Source organism: Prionailurus viverrinus, chromosome A1 (assembly GCF_022837055.1).
Source record: "Prionailurus viverrinus isolate Anna chromosome A1, UM_Priviv_1.0, whole genome shotgun sequence".
Lineage (NCBI taxonomy): Eukaryota > Metazoa > Chordata > Mammalia > Carnivora > Felidae > Prionailurus > Prionailurus viverrinus.
Window position 1 is genome coordinate 217772058 of NC_062561.1, and position 12312 is coordinate 217784369.

General features: G+C 41.8%; 1 pseudogene; it reads right to left on the reverse strand.

Annotated features, from left to right (window-relative positions):
• Nucleotides 1-7525: 7525 nt before the first annotated feature.
• LOC125164874 (annexin A11-like) lies at nt 7526-8436 on the reverse strand (annotated as a pseudogene).
• Nucleotides 8437-12312: the final 3876 nt, after the last annotated feature.

Below are 12312 nucleotides of genomic sequence, written 5' to 3' on the forward strand. Positions count from 1 at the left end.
AAGTTATCAAAAGCCAGTGTTATTTTTATTGGTGTGAATCAAAAACTAACAAGGGCACCTGGGTGGCTCAGTCGGTTAAGCATTCAGCCCTTGATTTTGGCTCGGGTCACGATCTCACAGTTGTGAGACTGAGCTTCCAGTGTCTTGAAAGTCTCTTCACTGACCGTGCGGATCCTGTCTGGGATTCTCTCCCTCCCTCTCTGCCTGCCCCTCCCCCACACATGCACGCACTTGCATGCTCTCTCCTTCCCTCTCTCTCTCTCAAAAATAAATAAACATTAAAAAAAAGAACAATAACACTAAATAAGTGGGCATATAAATGAAAAGAGACTGAATAATTACAGGATGGTGTGAATACAATATATCTGTATATGTAGATAAAGATTATGCAATGCTATATCCATAATTTTATTTTACATTTAAATGAAATGACAGGAAACATTGTCCAGGCATTCTGTTGGGGGCCTAACGGTATTCGTTTTACATATTCAGGCATGTCTGTTCAGAGGAAGAGAGAAAGGGAAAGATACAGGGTCAGCCATAAGGTGGACATAACTGAATCATTAAGGTACCCCTTAGTGTGGATATTGTCTCAAGTTTGGCTTCCTTGGTCTGTGTTTGGTCAGAAGACCAGTGCTTTTCAGATTTCCAAACTGGTTACAGACTTACTTAATTGGTTCCTTCTGCTGAATTCAGATAAGCTTCTTAAATCATTTAGAAAATACCTCGAATTTAAATTGTGGTAGGGGTAACTGAATAATCGCTTTTAAATATGTTTAACTCTATGTTGTATTTATAATTAGGAATATTTATTTCTCATTCAAAATAAGAAATAGTGATAATTAGGAACATATATGCTACTTTATTCTTCCCTAAACAAAAGTATAAATTCTTTTATTGTATTGAGTTTAAAAAAAAACATTTAATTTTTTATTTAGTCTAATAAACTTTCCTCCTACTTGAATGTAGACTGTATGAAGTCAAGGGTTTCCAGGCATTGTCCACAGCACATAGAATGGGTCCAGGTACTGATTGGGCTCTCAGTGCATATATACAGTTAATGAATATGTAAAGAGTGAATGATAGAGTCAAATACTTATAACCCATAGAAATGACTGCATAATTTTGGAAAGAAAGGTCATGGAAGAAGGGAACAAAAAAGTATCAAGGGAGAGAGAGACAGAGGGGGCAAGGGAAGGAATGAAGGGATGAAGAAAGGAAGGAAAGGAAGAATGGAAATAGCATTACGGAATGCATTTTGCCTTATTTGGAAAGGTGTTATGTTACATGGAATTCATAAGCACCAAGCTGAATTTCTTTTCCCAGTTGGAACAAAAAGGATTCTTATGTCAATTTCAAATTGAAAATCTCTTTAGATTCTTCAAACAGTTGGTAACCTGAATGTTTGTAATTTGAATAAAAAGTAGGATGATTTCCAAGGAGGAATTGAGATTTTTAAAATTCAGGTCTCTCAAATGGGAATAGGAGAGTAGTTCTCTGTTTGTGAAAAGCACTGCCTGCTGTTTTCATTAAACAGTAACTGTGCTGTTTTTGAACCTTTGCCCCATAAAAATAGAAAGAAAAAAAAAGAAGATCAAAGAAATTCAAGTCAAACAGTTGGAGTTTTTGGTATAGCTGTCATATTTTACCAAAATGTCAAGTACTTAAATGCAGATGGTTTATGTTCACTGCTATTTTAAGAGCGAAGTTCCTAGGATTGAAGCTCATATTGAAGAGAGTGAGGCACATTCCCACCTCCTCAGGAGCTGGAAGAATGCAGCCAGAGGAGAAGGATAAAAAGCAGTGAAAGCAACTGCTTGGTGGCGGAGAGGATGCTGTCTGGAAAGAAAGAAGCTGTTTGCCTCCTTAGCCATGCATCCAAACTACTTTATAAAGAGCATATAAGAAAACGGATCGTGTCAGATCTCCATGAACAGCAAAAACAAACAATTCAACCAACATTTACATGTAAGGTGTGCTTATTAATACATTCTCAATGAAATTTGTAAAACTTCTACCTAAGCACAAATTCCCTGTTTTTTTTTCTTCCAGTTGGTTTAAAGGCTCTATTTCACTGCTATAAATTATGAAATGATTACAAGGGAGTTTGCGAGAGCTGATTACAAAGTATTAAATGAGATCCCAATTTTCAAATACATTTTTGTATTTATCAACAGATTATTAACAAAATCCAACACTGCGCCTTATGGTATTTAAATCATGGCAACATATCGTAATCTAGAGATCTGGATAAAATATTTGGAATCAAACACTTTGTTAAAAGTAAAGAAATTGTTTTCTGGTTCATGGAAATTGTTTTCCAAAAGGCAGAGTAGATAAGAGGGGAGATATGGAGCCCAGGCAGCTAGAGAACCATCCCAAGGTTCTTGCAGGTTAAAGGACATTCGTGCTAACAGCAACTTACAGATGGTAGATATATATAGTCTGTCTTTGTCATTCACCCATTCAGTCCAAAACATGTGTCTAAATCCCAAATCAACAGTCACAGCACTTTCGTGATCAGTGGCGAACGTGTGCCGGGTGGTAAAAAATGTGAATGACCTGACATGCACATTTTCATCTAAGGTCCAGCAAGGGGACATTCTGCCTTCTCACATCAGGTCTTATGCTATAAACAAGTATCCTCTTGGCAGCCTATTTTAGTGTCACAGTTTTTTGCACCTTTGTAGTTTTTGTGGGTAATTTCGCTTTTAAAATGACCCCATTGGGATAAGCACTGGGTGTTGTATGGAAACCAATTTGACAATAAATTTCATTAAAAAATAAATTAAATAAATAAAAATAAGTTAAAAAATAAAATGACCCCGGCGTAGGACTGAGGTGCTGTCTAATGCTCCTATGCACAAGTGTGGTGTACTTTACAGAGAAAACATATACACTCTTCGTTTGTTAGAGTAGTTTTCGTAAGGCATGTGTTATAGTTCTGTGGGCCATGAGTTCAATGTTTATGGATCAAAGTGTGTATTAAATAGGATACCTTTAAAAAGAAGCACATATGAAACCAGGGTATATATTAAATGTTTGCCTAAAATGTTCGGACTAGAGGTCACCGAAACTTAACCTTGTATTCTCCCCAGGGGAAAAGATTCAGTGTTCACCAATTCCTGTTTGCAGTGACATTCTAGAATGTAATACTGTAAATAACAAGAATCCACCATATATTTATAAAACATAAGATACTATGAAATATATAATAACGATATCTCCAGACATTTGGCTGAACATATTCTGGGTGTGTCTGAGAAGAAGTTTCTAGATGAGTTTAATTAACATTTGAACTGGTAGACTGAAAAAGGCCGATTTCCCTTCCTATCGTGAGTGGGTCTCATCCAATCCATGGAAGACCCAAATAGGACAAACAATCTGAGTGAGAGGAACCCCTTTCTGCCTGACTGATATGAGCTGATGCACTGGTCTTTTCTGGCTTCAGATTCAAACTGAAATTTTGGCTCTTCTTGTGGTTGGATCTGCCACCTTTCAGACTGAAACTTATATCATCAGCTCTCCTGCATCTCAGGCCTTTGGATTCAGACTGGAAGCACACATTGGCTCTTCTGCGTGTCCCGTTTGCAGACTGCAGATCTTGGGACTTGTCAACGTTCATAATTGTATGAGTCGATTCCTTATAACAAAACTCTAAATCTATCTTATCTATGTATCTATCCATCTCTCCATCCATCCTATTGGTTCCATTTCTCTGGAAAACACTGACTAATACACTATTGTGTGTGTATGTGTCTGTGTCTATGGGTGTGTGTCTGTGTATAAATGTTTGCTGTATATGGGACATGTGTGTGTGTGTTTTGCTATTGTTATTATCTGTATCCCTCCCATAAAATCACAGTGAAATGACAGTAAAGTAGTAAAGGTTGCGATAAAATCATAATGATAATGATGGAATGTAAGTAAACCAGACTGAAGAATTTATGGATGACTTTATACAAACTGAATTTTATTGATAGATAAACTAAAAGACACAAGTTCTAGTCCACTGCACTGACAAGACAATGATGTAGCCTTTCCTCTCAGGAGAGACCCATCAATGTCCTTGTCTTTATGGCGAGTAGGTATAAAAAAAAGGTAAAAAACTGATTTTTACCTAAACAAGGGGCCTAGCTGATGGACAGAGAGGGCTCACAGACCCTACATCTGAAAGACAATAATTTAGGTAGGCAGGGCACAGCTAAGTTCTCTTCAAAGGGAGAACAACAGAACAGCAGAGAAAATACATGCCATTATTCTCAATGAGTCAACTTAACATGACAGGAAGCCAACTAATAAGAGAAATCTGAAAAGATACGGTATCATTTAAAGAAATAAGGAAAAATAATGATAGGCAATAGGGACCAACAGGGAACAAGAAGGGGCTCCTAAAATTGTAAAATGATAATGTTTGCTAAAATTAAAAAAAATGTATAGAAGGGCTGGATAGCAAAGTTCGTGAAAACTTCCCCTCACCAAAGGTAGAAGTAAATGAGAAGATATGGAGTATAAGAAAGAAAAGTGAACACACAGGAAGACGCAGACCAATAGATGTAAAATTCCTATAATGGATATTCCAGAAAGAGAAAACAAGGAAATAGTAATCAAACAGATAACACAAACTCTAGGGCCATTAATATCAGAAAACTACAATCAACAGGTATTTACAAATAAGTGAGATACATATTGGTGCCATGTTTTTTGTTTTGTTTTGTTTTGGTAGCGCTGGATTTTAAATTGCATTCTTAGTGGGTAATTATTCTGAAACTGGGATTCTGCACCTGGGGTGGGGGAAACGATGAAGTGTAAGGCTAACTAAATAAATTTGTAAAATGCACAATAATACTAAAGAATTACTTAAGAATTGTGGCTGGTTTATTTATCTTATAACTAAAAGTTTGCACATTTTCACCCCCTTCACCCAACACCTCTCTCATTTTATTCATTTCTCTTTGTTCCTTTTTATCTCTGTTCCTTTCTTCTTTTTTTCCCAGAATAAATTTAACAGATTTACTTATAATTGTTACAATGTTGAACTATTGAAACGTGTTCGCTGAGCCAGTTTGACTTGCATTAATGCCTTATGACCCCGCATTTATTTTTAAAAATCACATACAAATGAAAATGGAAAAACTGCCAATTTCTGTGCCCTATTTTTCTACTTGCAGTCATATACTTAGGTGCATTTTGACCCTATGGGGGGAAACACCTAATGTTCAGAACTACCAAGAACAAGAAGAGAATTTTTTTTAAAAAGAATAATATGTTGGGGCACCTGGGTGGCTCAGTCAGTTAAGCATCGGACTTTGGCTCGGGTCCTGATCTCCCGGTTTGTCCGTTCAAGCCCCACGTCGGGCTCAGTGCTGACATCTTGGAGCCTGGAGCCTGCTTCGGATTCTGTATCTCATTCTCTCTCTGTTCCTCCCCCACTTGTGCTCTGTCTTTCTCTGTCTTTCAAAAATAAATAAATGGAAAAAAATTTTTAAAAAGAATAAAATGTTTTCCATCATAGTGGATTCTTCAGTATGTTCTCTACACCAGCAGTGTGCTAGCTGGATGGCTTTCATCACAACTGGTACACATTTCGCATGGCTAGCACACAGGCTGGGGTCCTCAAAAAGGCCCACCAGATAGGCCTCACTTGCCTCCTGGAATGCACCAATAGCTGAACCCTAGAAGTGTATAAGTTCAGGGCGACTTCTGATAACGTCTAATTTCACAGAGCCTCCCAGTACCAGGCCTATAACGATGAGGTTTCTTCACCCCTCCAGTAGAGGGTGCACTCTTGCAAGTGGCCTTAGTAGCCAGTTGCTTCTTGGAGGTTTACCACTGGTGGATTTGTGGGCAGTCAGCTTTGCAGGAGCCATGCATGGTGTAGACACGTCCTTATTCACCCAGCTTCTCCTTCACCTGAAGCTTGGCAGGCTAGTGGTGTCTCTGGCTTTAGAGAGTGACCTTGGTGCAGCAGGGGCTGAGAACAGTCTATTCCTCTCTTCTAATTATCTACTGTACAATGACCACTATTCTAAGGTGTCTGATACGGATCCATTTATTTTGTGTGTGTTTTTTAATAAACATGAGTATTGATTTATATATATATAAATATTTTAAATTAAAAATATAAAATTTTCATATGTATTATATGTTTTACCTGTCCCCCGCCCCCAACACTCCAGACCTGACTGACTTTAATTATAAAACAGCTTTTGGCTATAGACATTCATGTTTAAGGAACACTCAAAATTACACAAATTACCGTGTTCTCTTGGTTTTTCATGGAAGAAGGAATAGATGACTTTCTGAACTTTTCTTTGTCTTTTATTTTCTTGAAAGGAGTGAACATGACAATAACAAAGCTCATGACACATTCTCACCAGAAATGCAAAGATAACCCTTAAAGGTCTTCCCTTTTACTATTCCTTCAGGACCTGGTGCTCCCACACCCAACCTCTCTCACCCAAAATGAGTCTGCAGTAAAGAGACTTATATGCATCTGTCTAGCAGTTACATGTGTGTGTGTGTGTGTGTGTGTGTCCAAATAAAATATAAAATTATATGACCAAAATAAAACCAAGTGTCTCAGCCATAAGCAAAGGGTAATGACTGCATGAGTGAGTAAATTAAACATCTACTTTAGCAGCAAGAGGCTGTGAGGCCTGGGGAGGAAAAGGCATCCTGAGAGAGTTTGGGACTGATCCGGATCCTTCAGCACCAGCAGTGTATAGGATCAGGAGGGGGCAGGAGGAGGGGAGAGCCATGGCTCAATGGATGGTCTGCACTGGGACATCTCAAGGGCTATTCTGTGGATTGGATTTTTGGGAAACACATAGACATTCTTTTGGCCTTTTCCTGGTCTGCTTGTTACCAGCAGGTGAATAGAAGCGAGTCACCGGTCTCTGCTTAGTCATTGCTACCATGAATCTTCAGCAGAATATTCCAGTAATCCCCTGAAGTGTCTCCTAAAATGCCGTGGAGGAGCAACTTGCCATACAGCCGCTTATTCTCCAATCTGATGTCTGATGAGTGGTCGATCTCCCTGCAAGACTCCAGGATGCCATTCAGGGCCCAGTCTTTTGTTCTTGCTCCCCTCATGGCCTTGTTGGGCATGTGTAGGTTCGGCTTTCGGCTTTGTCCAGTAAAGCCCAGGATGGCAGAAAGGATTACTCAAGACTCTGTGCAAGTCAAGAGAGGTGAGAGGGAGGCTCAGGGAAGTCTTGCACGATACTCAGTGAGCCACGTGCCGATAAGAATATATAGAAAATGTGCAGAAAAACAAGTTAAGACAGGGTAAAATATTCCATGAGATAACATGGTCTAAGGGATTTATGAGCACAGGCAGGACCTAACCCCTAGATATACATTAACCAGATAAGGCAAGTGAGTGCCCCTAGATGTACAATAACTAGATAAGCGAAGCATGGCCGCTGTTTTCAGCAAGGCCAGAAAGCAGTGTTCTGCTTTGCAATGCGTTCCCTATAATCTCCTAATCCAGGACAGAGCTATTTGATTTCCCACAGGCCTTTCAGCAAAAACAGGCTGGCGTATTCCCGAGACATTTCCCCACCGCCAGGGTTGCTTGCTCCGGGTTCCCAGACATCTCCCTGCAGATGCTCTTAGTGTCCGCACTTGCCCTTCCCTGATACTCATTGAAAACGGTACCAGGTGGGGCTGGCTCTGCAAGCACAGAACTGTGCTGATTTGGACTCCTGTGTCCCCAGGTGGCTCTCCCCAGCCACCTACACCTGCTCCGCATGTCTCTGGGCACATGGCATGCCCACTGTAGCCCTTCCGTCCCGGTTTTCCTGACAGAGAGTGATGAGGGGCCTCTGGAGGTGTCCTGACTTGTCTGGAATAGCCTCCTCCAAGGTCATTTTCAATTCTGTTCTGTGGGGTCCGCTCACTTCCTGGGTGTGCTCACTGCCACGGGACGTGCGGATTTCAATCGGGCAGGCTCCGGTGGCGTGGGCCTTCTCGATGGCTTCCCTTCCCTCACAAACCTCAAGGACGATGGGATTTTCATCAGAGCCAAGCTGCCTTCGCAAAGTTTCCTGACAGTTCAGATTTCAGATCTTTGATCCAATCTTGGGGCCATCGGGAAGGACTGGAAGACCTTCTGCCATCACTTGTTGGAGCAGGGCTCCGGGCAGCCTGTGAAGGCTGGCTCCTCAAACCGACAGCCTTTCCCAGCCTCCCACAGGACCTCATAATCTCTAAGGGGGTGAAAGACAGGAGCATATATGTGAATAGGGGGTGAAAACCAGGAGCCTTGGTTTTCAGAGTGTGCTTGAGGCACAGTGGAGGCGCAGGTATCTTGGGCAGCTGTTGTTGCTGTCCAGGAGGTGGCATTGGCAGTTGTCCAGGGGACAACATAGGCTGGCCTGACACTGGGGACCCTGAGTGTGGGTTTCCTCCAAGGTACAGGTACATCCACATGGAGGAACGGGCTGCTGGATGAAGAGGGCTACCTAAAACCCCCAGTGAGTACTAGAGGCTCTCAGAGTACAAGCTGGGCACTTTGGTTCCTCTGAATGTTCCTGACATGTTGGTAGTTCTCGTTGAATTGCCCTGCATAGTTTGCCACATTATCCAGCCTGATGGGGGGCATGTGTGTATGTGTGTGTGGGGGGGTGGCTATCACCTCCTCAGTCACCACCACCTGGTGCAGATGGAGGGGTAGCCCCCTGCCAGCAGATGATACCCTGCATAATTCACAGATCCGGCCACAGGCCATGGGCACAAGGGGTGGCGAGAGGTGAACAGGGACTCGAGCTGGAGCAGCTTTCTCTGCAGGCATCCCAGGCACACCATCTTGGGTCTGCCTGCATGCAGCTGGGTCCAGCTGGGGCCCTCAAATCAGAGCAAGGAAGTTTACATTCCCCCCCTTGATTCCACGAGAAATAGAACATTTACTTGCAAATCATGACCTAAATTTGGCTAAAAGATCTTACCCACTAAAAGAGAAGCGTAAACCTTGGTGACCAGTCCCATTTTTCATTCCTTCACTGGCATATTAGATGGTAATGATTCAGGAAACTCACCCTTCTTAGCAAAGTTTACATTTGATTTTTCTAGAAAGTAAGATGGGCAATGCAATGGTAGTTGAATACTGAGAGTAGATTCTGTTGATAGTATATTTCATATTTAATGCAATATATATGTTAGGATTTACATATGTCCTTTTTCTTTTCTTTTTTTTTTTTTTTAATGTTTATTTATTTTTGAGACAGAGAGAGACAGAGTATGAACGGGGGAGGGTCAGAGAGAGAGGGAAACACAGAATCTGAAACAGGCTCCAGGCTCTGAGCTGTCAGCACAGAGCCCGACGCGGGGCTCGAACTCACGGACCGTGAGATCATGACCTGAGCCGAAATCGGACGCTTAACCGACTGCGCCACCCAGGCGCCCCTACATATGTCCTTTTTCAAGGAAAAGTTAAAATGAAGGCAACATGGGCAATGAAAAATGTCACATATGTTACCTAAATTAAGAGGCAGTTGTAAAATAAAATAATAAAAAACATAAAAAATAAATGAAAAATTAAAAAAAATTTAAAAAATTAAAAAAAAAAAGGGGGCGCCTGTGTGGCTCAGTCGGTTAAGCGTCTGACTTTGGCTCAGGTCATGATCTCACGGTTTGTGTGTTTGAGCCCCGCATCAGGCTCTGTGCTGACAGCTCGGAGCCTGGAGCCTGCTTCGGATTCTCTGTCTCCCTCTCTCTCTGCCCCTTCCCTGCTCATGCTCTGTCTCTCTCTGTCTCAAAAAAAATAAATAAATAAATACATAAATAAATAAATAAATAAATAAATAAATAAAACATTTTAAAAAATTAAAAAAAAAATTTAGAAACCACTGGCCCAATTCCCATAGGGTAGAGTGACCTCAGTGCTAGATAAAGGGCAGCTATGAAAAAGGTGAAACTGTTCATTAGACGAAATGTTTCACTGTATTAATACCTATAACTCTTACTGCGCATATATGAAGTTGGCATTTAAAAACAAAGCAAAAAAACAATTCCCGTATTTAGAAAGTGCACTAACCTGTTGTTTTTTCTTTGTAGCCTCAGATGTTACCTGATGTAAAACACGGTTTCGAGTTAAGAAAAACAAGAAAGAAAAAGCTTTTATTTTCTTCCTAACAGATGAATAAACCCTTGGTCTGCACAATTCATGTTTCAGCGTGACTTTTATTAACGCATCACAGAAAATTTAGCTCAGTTTTGTCTTAGATTAACCACATGGTAGTATTGATAACTCTTAATCTGGAAAAAAAAAACTAGAGAAACAAAAACTTTGAAATCCAAGAGTGTCTTATAATCAGGTGATAGGAAAAATACAGTGATTTGACAAAGACTTACTAAACTTTTCTCTTTTATTTCTAAATGCCTTGGAGAATTTATATGAAGGAAAAGTTATCAAAAGTTTTAAAAATTATTTTTAACCTCAAAAGTTATTGATCACATAATCTTATTTTCTATATCAAGATTGGGACAGTGAAGGCAAATTTAAATCACGCATTCCTAAGAGTTCTCTCTAAAAGGTAATAGCATTTTTTGAGAACACCACAATTAAGCAACATATTTTATCATTTCCTAGTATGGGATTTTTCAAATGGAGTTAAGGAAATGTGTTAGAATATATTCAATATTTTATTTCCATCTTTAAATGATGTTTTTCAATTTTGTATTACACACCATTTTCTATTTTGAATATTAAAATGATTAAAATTGGAATTTTCTCCAGGAATCTCATGCACAACATAATGATTACAGTTAATAGCACTGTATTATATACTTGAAAGTTGCTAAGAAAGTAGATCTTTAATATTCTCACCACGTTAAATGGTAATTATGCCGTATGATGCAGGTGTTAGCTAATGTTATGGTGGTACTCATTTTAATATATGAGTATATCAAATCAACACATTGTATAACAAAAACTTGCACAACACCATATATCAATTAGATTTCAGTGAAGCCGGAAAAAAATTAAAATTAACATTTCCATAAAAATAACTAGAAATGTATAAGGCAAAGGCAAGTGGCGGACTTTACCATTTAAAAAAAAAATTTACCTGGAGGCGGGAAGAAAATGGCGGCGTAGGAGGACGCTGGGCTCACCGCGCGTCCTGCTGATCACTTAGATTCCACCTACACCTGCCTAACTAACCCAGAAAACCCCCAGAGGATTAGCAGAACGGAGTCTCCCAAGCCAAGCGCATTTGAGAGGCCCATGGAAGAAGGTAGGAAGGGTGGCGAGGCGGTGCGAGCTCCACGCACTGGCGGGAGGGAGACAGGGCAGAGGGGCAGCCTGCCAGCCAAGCAGAGCCCCCGCGTCTGGCTGGCAAAAGCGGAGGGGCCGGCCGGACGGAGTGTGTTCCCACAGCAAGCGCGACTTAGCCTCTGGGAGGTCATAAGTGAACAGCTCTGCTCGGAAAGCGGGAAGGCTGGAGGACAAAGGGAGGGAGAGCTGCTGAGCCCCCGGACGACAGAGCTCAGTTTGGTGGGGAACAAAGGCGCTCGCCAGCGCCATCTCCCCCGCCCATACCCCAGCCAAAATCCCAAAGGGAACCAGTTCCTGCCAGGGAATTTGCTCGCTCTGCGCAAACACCCAACTCTGTGCTTCTGCGGAGCCAAACCTCCGGCAGCGGGTCTGACTCCAGCCTGCTGCCACGGGGCCCCTCCTGAAGTGGATCACCTAAGGAGAAGCGAGCTAAGCCTGCCCCTACTGCCCCGGTGCACTTTGCCTACCCACCCCAGCTAATACACCAGATCCCCAGCACCACAAGCCTGGCAGTGTGCAAGTAGCCCAGACGGGCCACGCCACCCCACAGTGAATCCCACCCCTAGGAGAGGGGAAGAGAAGGCACACACCATTCTGACTGTGGCCCCAGCGGTGGGCTGGGGGCAGACATCAGGACTGACTGCGGCCCCGCCCACCAACTCCAGTTATACACCACAGCACAGGGGAAGTGCCCTGCAGGTCCTCACCACGCCAGGGACTATCCAAAATGACCAAACGGAAGAATTCCCCTCAGAAGAATCTCCAGGAAATAACAACAGCTAATGAACTGATCAAAAAGGATTTAGGGGCGCCTGGGTGGCTCAGTCGGTTGGGCGTCTGACTTCGGCTCAGGTCACGATCTCGCGGTATGTGAGTTCGAGCCCCGCGTCGGGCTCTGTGCTGACTGCTTGGAGCCTGGAGCCTGTTTCGGATTCTGTGTCTCCCTCTCTCTCTGACCCTCCCCCGTTCATGCTCTGTCTCTCTCTGTCTCAAAAATAAATAAATGTTAAAAAAAAAATTTAAAAAAAACA